The sequence below is a fragment of the Pseudophryne corroboree genome, chromosome 5 (genome assembly GCF_028390025.1).
Source record: "Pseudophryne corroboree isolate aPseCor3 chromosome 5, aPseCor3.hap2, whole genome shotgun sequence".
In the NCBI taxonomy this organism is placed as follows: Eukaryota; Metazoa; Chordata; class Amphibia; order Anura; family Myobatrachidae; genus Pseudophryne; species Pseudophryne corroboree.
In genome coordinates, this window is record NC_086448.1 from 463,342,307 (window position 1) to 463,350,611 (window position 8,305).

At 38.7% G+C, this 8,305-nt stretch overlaps 1 pseudogene; it reads right to left on the reverse strand.

The window, feature by feature from the left end:
* Positions 1-4,667: 4,667 nt before the first annotated feature.
* Positions 4,668-4,786, reverse strand: LOC134929915 (5S ribosomal RNA; annotated as a pseudogene).
* Positions 4,787-8,305: the final 3,519 nt, after the last annotated feature.

Below are 8,305 nucleotides of genomic sequence, written 5' to 3' on the forward strand. Positions count from 1 at the left end.
AAAGGACGTGGATATTTAATGGGTTTAAAATGCATTAGAAGATGAACAAGTACCGTGTTTTACAAAAATGGGGCGATTTCATAGTTGTCGTTGAATCCTTTTGGTTGTAATGTTTGCAGTTGGAATATCCAAAACATTTCTCTGCGTGATAGTTTGTTGGCGAGGTCTCCTCCTCTTTCCCCCATTTTCACCAGTTCGATGGCTTTGAACGTAAGTGCTTCTGGGTTGGAGTTATGTGTTGTGGTGAAATGTTGGGAGACAGCGTGAGTTTCCACTTTATTCTTAATGTTCCTCACGTGTTCCTGTATTCTTATTTTTAAGGGCCTCTTTGTTTTCCCTATGTACTGTTTGCCACAGTTACATTCCAGAAGATATATCACCGACTGGGTATTGCAGTTCATATATTCCTTAATCCTATATTCCTTTTTCTTCTCCATGTCCGTGAAGGTTCTCCTGTTGGGGTGTAGATAACGACATACATTGCACCGCCCACATTTGTATGAGCCCTTGCATTTGGGCCAGGTATGATCTTTTTCTTGGTCATTCCTCAACATGCTTGGGGCTAGGATATCCTTCAAATTTCTTGATTTTTTGAACACTATCTCAGGGTGAGGAGGGAGGATTTCCTTGAGGATGGGGTCCATGAGCAGTATCTGCCAATGGTTCCTGAAAGACTCTCTAATAGACTTCTCGTGTCGGTTATAAGTGGTTATAAAAGCCGTAGAGTCTTTCTTTGTTTCTCTTGTTTTATATTCCAATAATTGTGGTCTCTCAATCAGGTTGGTTCTGGTGATGGCTTTCTTTAAAATTGTGTCCGGGTATTCTTTCTGCTTGAATCTGCTAGTATACAATTCCAGTTGTGTCTGACATTCCTCTGGCTTGCTGCAATTTCTTTTTATTCTATTAAATTGGGAAAACGGAATATTATTCTTCCAGCTCTTCAAATGGTTACTTTTATAGTGGAGATAGCTATTAGTGTCCACATGTTTAATGTAATTTTTAGTGGTGATTTTTCCATTTTCCCCTGTAAGAATCAAATCCAGAAACTCGATGTGTTCTTTATTCACATTGGATGTAAAAACGAGATTCATGTCATTGGTACAAATATGTTTAAAAAATTGGTTAAAAAGATCCATGTCACCATCCCAAATTATTAAAATGTCATCAATATATCTTCGATAAAAGATTAAATGACTTTTAAAATCCTGATGATCATATATAAAAACTTTTTCCCAACATCCCATAAACAGATTCGCAAAACTTGGTGCAAAAATAGTACCCATTGCGGTGCCGCACTGCTGTAGATAAAACTGATCCAGGAATTTAAAATAATTGTGTTGAAGAATAAAACGCATGATGTCACAAATAAAATTCCTGTGTTCAATTGTTAGTGTATCATCTTTGTCCAAGAATTCTTTACAGGCTGTGACTCCCTTGTTGTGTTCAATACACGTATATAGAGATTGTACATCTATTGTTATCCACATGTAAGAGTCCTTCCACTCAATATCCTTCAAAAGGCCCAATACCGATGTGGTATCCTTAAGATAAGATGGGAGGTCCTTTACATAGGGTTTTAAAAAGACATCAGCGTATTCAGATAAATTAGAGGTAAGTGAGTCTATGCCCGCCACTATCGGTCTTCCAGGCGGGTTTTCCAAGCTCTTATGAATTTTTGGTAAAAAGTAAAAGATGGGGGTAGTGGGGTCTGACCTCATTAAAAACTGGTATTCATCTTTGGTAATAATTCCTGTTCTAAAACCATGTATTAAAAGTGTCCTCAGTTCTTCGATGTAGTCATCCTTCGGATCTTTAGGAAGTTTTTTGTATGATTCTTCATCTGATAGAAGTCTTTCTGCTTCTGTTATATATTTTATCCGATCCATGATGACCAGCCCCCCCCCTTTGTCAGCTTGTTTTATGATTATCCCTTTGTTTTTCTGTAAATTCTTTAGGGCTTCACTTTCTCTATTGTTGAGGTTCTTCTCTTTGATTACTCCCTGGTCAATGTCGCATAGGTCCTTTTTTACTAGTTCGTAAAACATACTGATATTACTACCCTTAGATTCTAAGGGGTAAAACTTGGAGGTTGGTTTTAGGCCTGATTTGGAGCGGCTCTCATAATTCGCTATAACCGCATCCTCTTTTTTTAGAAAGTGTCTTTTTAGTGTTAGTTTCCTGACATATTTGTTTAAGTCTATGAATGTGTTAAATTTGTTCAGGCCTTCTGTTGGTGCGAATGACAGTCCTTTTACTAATAACGATACTTCTGGTTCCGTGAGTACATGTTGGGAAAGGTTGAATATCCCCTTTTCGCTTGGATTTGTTGTTATATTGTTCTTTTTTTGTTTTCCCTCCCTCCTGCCTCCTCTGGATCCTCTTCTTCTGTAAATCTTCTTTTGAGGGGCGATGCATGATGTATGTCTTCTCTCATTGTATTCTTTGTGTTGTACTTTGGTCTTGCTCCTGTTCTTTTGGATAAAAAATCCTGGTCACTGCTTGAGCCATGTCTTTGTAATACAGAAAATCTATTGGATGTTTTTAGACTGCTATTAGGAGTATTTCTATTGTTGCTCTGTGTGGTGTTAGTTCTTGAGGTGACAGTTTTCCAGTTTTCTCTGTCCGTTCTTTGGTCCGACTGTTTGTTGTAGTTGAATCTACTCCAATTTTTGACTCTCCCTTGTTCATAGTCGTTTTTATCCCTTTGGAACTTTTTTTCTTTTCCCTTAATTACCTCCTCCTCTATGTGCTCCATTTTCTTGTGCAATACAGACTCGTTAATTTTGTAATCCTCCTTATCTTTGAATGGTTCAAGATCTCTCTCCTTTAGTTTAATGTCAGTCTCTAAGGATGAGAGGGATTGTTTCTTTTCATCAATTAGGAGTTTCATTAAGTCTATAGAACATGTGTGTAGTATTTTGTCCCATTTTTCCATAAATGTTCCCTCTTGGTTGCCAAATGTGGGTTGTTTAAGTAATCTAAGGCCCCTTGGTATTCTATTCATTGATATATAGTGCTCTAGGCCTTTGATATCCCACCATGTTTTGACCTCTTTTGTTAGAAGTCTTTCAATACCCCAAAATAAGTCATCTAAATTTGCAGATTGGGTTGGTTCATTGACTACAGTATTTTCGTTAAATATTTTTTGGCACCAAACATTTCTCTTACTGGTACGATCTGTGTTCCTCAACATTCTATAGGGTGTACCCTTCCACCAGGCCGCAATAAAAAATAGCACCGAAAATAATTTGGAGAACAAGGATTAATATTGCGCCACTTGTGATGCACACAGATATGTTGGAAGACTGGATTTTTTTGGCAATTTCTAGACACTCCCCTCTATACCTAATGGGGCGTCAAGCTTGTTCCTTCAAATAAATATAGGGATGGTGATTCCCTGGATAAAATTTGTTGAAAAAAGGGGGGGATGAAGGAAATGTAGCGACCCTGGTGTCAATACAATAAATGTATATTTGCCAATAGTAAATAAAATAGGTAATTTATTCACGTAATTTAAAATTTACAGGATATATATAAAATAATTAATGAATGAACATTCTAAAAAATGGGACAACAATAAAACACAAAATGAACTAAAAGCACTTAAATGAGTTGTATAAAACTACATAAAAAGTAAATAAGAGCAAATATAAGAATTTTTCTTATCTTAATTGAGGTAGGTATAGGTTCCCAACGCGTTTCGTCTAATGAGACTTCTTCAAAGGGTAAGGGTAAAATGAACCTGTGAGTCTATTTATAGCTTGTTATAGCATGGTGGGAGGGTCATATCTTAACAGGGAGTCATGTGATCAAATTAGGTGTATAATACAATTGGTATGTTTATAAATGCAGTCCAAATGGCAACAAACAGTTTAAAGTCCATAATAAATAAAAACGTTTCATACTGAGTGGTTTTTGAGTACTTAGAACATGTCAAAAGTCCGTTTTTGGTGTAATCACGGCACTTCCGCCACACTTCCGGTGACGGTGGCCGCGATACGTCACTTCCGCCCCACTTCCGCTGCCGTCTGCGCATGCGCCCGCGGCGCTATGACAACACTCTTTCGGTCCACACAGCTCCTTCGTTTGTTAGGGATTAAGCAATCTTTATACTGTGTCCTTACTCGGCGGCCATATTTGGTGGGATTTCAGATATTCATTAGAAGCATCTGTGGCCATTTTCTAGTGGATTTTTTGGCCCAGCACCCGTTCGGTAGCCATGGTGATCGTTACATATGGAGAAAAATGGATAGATAGTATCAGTAGGTCGTCCAAATTTATAAAATAAATCTTCCACAGTACAACATCTCATAATATAGGACTAGTGCAAGTGATTGGATAGCAGTATTAAAATGCTTGTACATTATAGGGCTAGTGCAAGTGATTAGATAGCAGTAATAGGAATTAATGGTAAAGTGCTTGTGCATTATCTGTGCTGTTTTAACAAAGATAACTTTGGATAAAAGTGAAAGTGACCGTGTTATAACAGTGTGTATACATAGTATAATATTTATTTTTGGGAAATATTAATCTACATAAATATAAGATATAATATAATACATATAAATATCAATAAAAATTATTATTAAAAACAATAATAATATATAAATATATATATATATATGTATAGAGTGTTTTACCTTTCTCAGGCCTCTATGAATTACTATTTCGTACAGTACCTGATCTTCCCAGTTGGTCTCCCCCACTGGTACTGATCGGGCCCAGCGCTGCTTGGCTTCCAAGATCAGACGTGTTTGGGCATTTCCAGCGTGGTATGACTGTAACTTCGTTGTGCCTTACGGAGCCGCACTCTATATTTAGTTATTACCAGTGTATATTAAGTGACATATAATGTCTAATATAGGAGACATTTACACAGGTGGGGGGGGGGGGGGGGAGGGGGGTGTTGGACGGGTGGAGGGAAAGGGAAGGTGATGGGAGATGGGAATATCTAACCATGTGGGAAGGATAGGATGCAGGGACATTATGTGCAAAAGGACGTGGATATTTAATGGGTTTAAAATGCATTAGAAGATGAACAAGTACCGTGTTTTACAAAAATGGGGCGATTTCATAGTTGTCGTTGAATCCTTTTGGTTGTAATGTTTGCAGTTGGAATATCCAAAACATTTCTCTGCGTGATAGTTTGTTGGCGAGGTCTCCTCCTCTTTCCCCCATTTTCACCAGTTCGATGGCTTTGAACGTAAGTGCTTCTGGGTTGGAGTTATGTGTTGTGGTGAAATGTTGGGAGACAGCGTGAGTTTCCACTTTATTCTTAATGTTCCTCACGTGTTCCTGTATTCTTATTTTTAAGGGCCTCTTTGTTTTCCCTATGTACTGTTTGCCACAGTTACATTCCAGAAGATATATCACCGACTGGGTATTGCAGTTCATATATTCCTTAATCCTATATTCCTTTTTCTTCTCCATGTCCGTGAAGGTTCTCCTGTTGGGGTGTAGATAACGACATACATTGCACCGCCCACATTTGTATGAGCCCTTGCATTTGGGCCAGGTATGATCTTTTTCTTGGTCATTCCTCAACATGCTTGGGGCTACTATTGGCAAATATACATTTATTGTATTGACACCAGGGTCGCTACATTTCCTTCATCCCCCCCTTTTTTCAATATATATATATATATATATACTTGTTTTTATACACCATACGGACCGGCACTCCCTCCTTCACTTAATAGTGGTTCCGGTGCCCTCCATGAAAATCCAGACAGACGAGAAGAAAGGGGCGGCACTCGGAGACTTTAAAGTTGAAAAAGTGTATTTCACAAATAAACCGAGTGGTTTATTTGTGAAATACACTTTTTCAACTTTAAAGTCTCCGAGTGCCGCCCCTTTCTTCTCGTCTATACTTGTTTTTATATATACTCCTCTACAGTTTTTATCGCTATGTTTATAGCAGCAGTTAATTTAAATTACAAGTCAGTTTTGCCATCAGTTTTGTATATTCTGTATACTTTGTTTACATACATTTTCTTATGAGAGCCGACTTCTGTGATTTCTTTATATATGAGAGCACAAGCCCATGAGTTGTCCTAATTAAGAACTGATCTTGGACACCTGTCTGATCTTTAATAGATCAGACTATAAATACGGACCTTTTGGGAGGCAGGACCACACCTTTGAAAAAGTCACATGGTATGTGACGAAACGCGTCAGGACCCCGCCTTCATACACACCTTGCTCAGGTACTACATCAGGTGTCACTTGCACTGACTAGATTGGATCCCTGTCTGGCTGCTAAATCTACTGAGAGCGACCGCTGGACGATACGCCTCTACAGTCAGCTACTACATCAAGTGATCCTCTATTTCCTCCCAGCTGCATTGTGGATGTGGGCACTGCAGGACTGACAGCCGGGGACGCCCGGCTCTCGACCAGCCCACTGGAGAGGTAACACCATCTGCACGTTACACCTGATGATTATAAGCACTCCGCTATCTGGAACTGTTTGTGCTGCAGTGCATTTACTCTCAGCCTAAGCCACGGCTGACAGTTTGTGGAAAACGGACTTTTACCATCATCTTGTCCTTTCCATTCAATTGTTATATACTATAGGAGACATTCTACATCCTGAGAGTATCAAGGTGTGATTATTTTTATTGGCTTATATATGTTTGCTTATTGCTCATCTTTTTAATTTATTAAATATTACACACTCTTTACGTCAGCTCTCTTTTTCTTATTCATCATCTCCTGACATACAGCACAGCCGTTTTTTCTTGTTCTGCTGTCTGTTCGCTCACTCCACATAGTGTTCCCGGCACGCGCAGTATTTCAGGAGCTGCTCCGTATTAGGAATCTCAATATGTTTATTTGTTACATTCTTGAGGCGCTGTTTTAGCAGTTAAGTGTTGTTGTGTTTTTACCCATCTTTTGGTGTAGGATCTAAAACCAGAGAGAGCTCTTTAATTCTAGATGATGAGTCAGAAGACAAGGAGAGCCGTGGGGTGGAACTGGCATAAGTCTCTCCTGCAGGCACATTTCTGGCCAGCAGTGGAGAGCATCACAGGTGCTGCTGCACACTTCTCACTCTTGATGGAGGACATTTGTTTAATTAGAACACAGCCCATTACAGCTTATTTCTTAGGGCTTAAACAAATAGGAACAGTGCATTGAACAGCATTAGTTTCCAGCATAAGGAATACAATCCACTATAATGGACATTGAGATACAAAGTTTTTAGTCTGGAGATACAATTCATTGAATGAGGACATATTTATGCATTGTATCTAGATTCAATACAGGAAGAGTCACGTGGCTATACAAAAAATCCATTTGATAATATCTTTATGTATAACACTGGATGCCGTTTGATGTTGTCGTTTTAAGTGATATTAAATGTCTGTTCATATAAGTTTTTTAATGTTTACATAAAAGAAACTTTCTATATACATATTTCTATTATATTGATGTGGTCTCTAGTCATTTCATGCACCTGTATTTATAGCGCATAAAAGTCACAAGTAAAATATTGTTTTTTTCGGAGCAGCTGAAGTCAGTTGCTACTAATTGCACTGTGTGAACACAGACACAGCTAGACTGAATTGCTGCTTTGTGTGTATGTATATTTTCCTATAGATTAGATTATTTGTATGCAATTATTATTCATTAGCGCCTAGATAAGTTTGGTGATTATATTTGGACTGAAGAAGAAACTGTTGCATGTTTGAAGCAGATGGAGTATCTTTTGAGTGAGGTGAAGACTTCCCCTGAGAACTGCTCCTGTCTTTTTGAGAATTTTTCTTGTCTCGCATCATGATACAGGCAGGAGTCAGGCAATAAGGGTGTCAAGTAATGTAGAGAAAATTAAGAGCTGTTATGTGAGTAGAATAGTGTGCGAACCAGGTTGCCACTATCACATTCCCCTGGAAGTGGCTAGGCCGGCATCATCAGGTAGATAGGCCCATTCCAGGTAGGACAAAAAGAAAGTTCAAAACAGGCCACATGGTGGTTTACAACAGATAAAGGGGAGAGAGTGGGTTGTACTGGAACAGTGGATATAGAACTTCGGACCCGTAGTGAGATGCACTGTAAATAACCGGGTCGACGTGGTGGTGAATAGTGGTAGCAGTCTCAGAAACCGCAACAGAATGTCATTGGAGTGTAGCAATGCAGAGTTAACAGGAGTGATAATACCACATGAACATAGACGCAAACTTCAGAGCCACTTTAGAGATCGACCACCAAAGGGAGATCTAATAACAGCAATTATGAGTAAACATGTTTCTGTGCATAAAACACTATGAGAGCCATAGTATACAATGTAAATGGGATCTGTCCACCG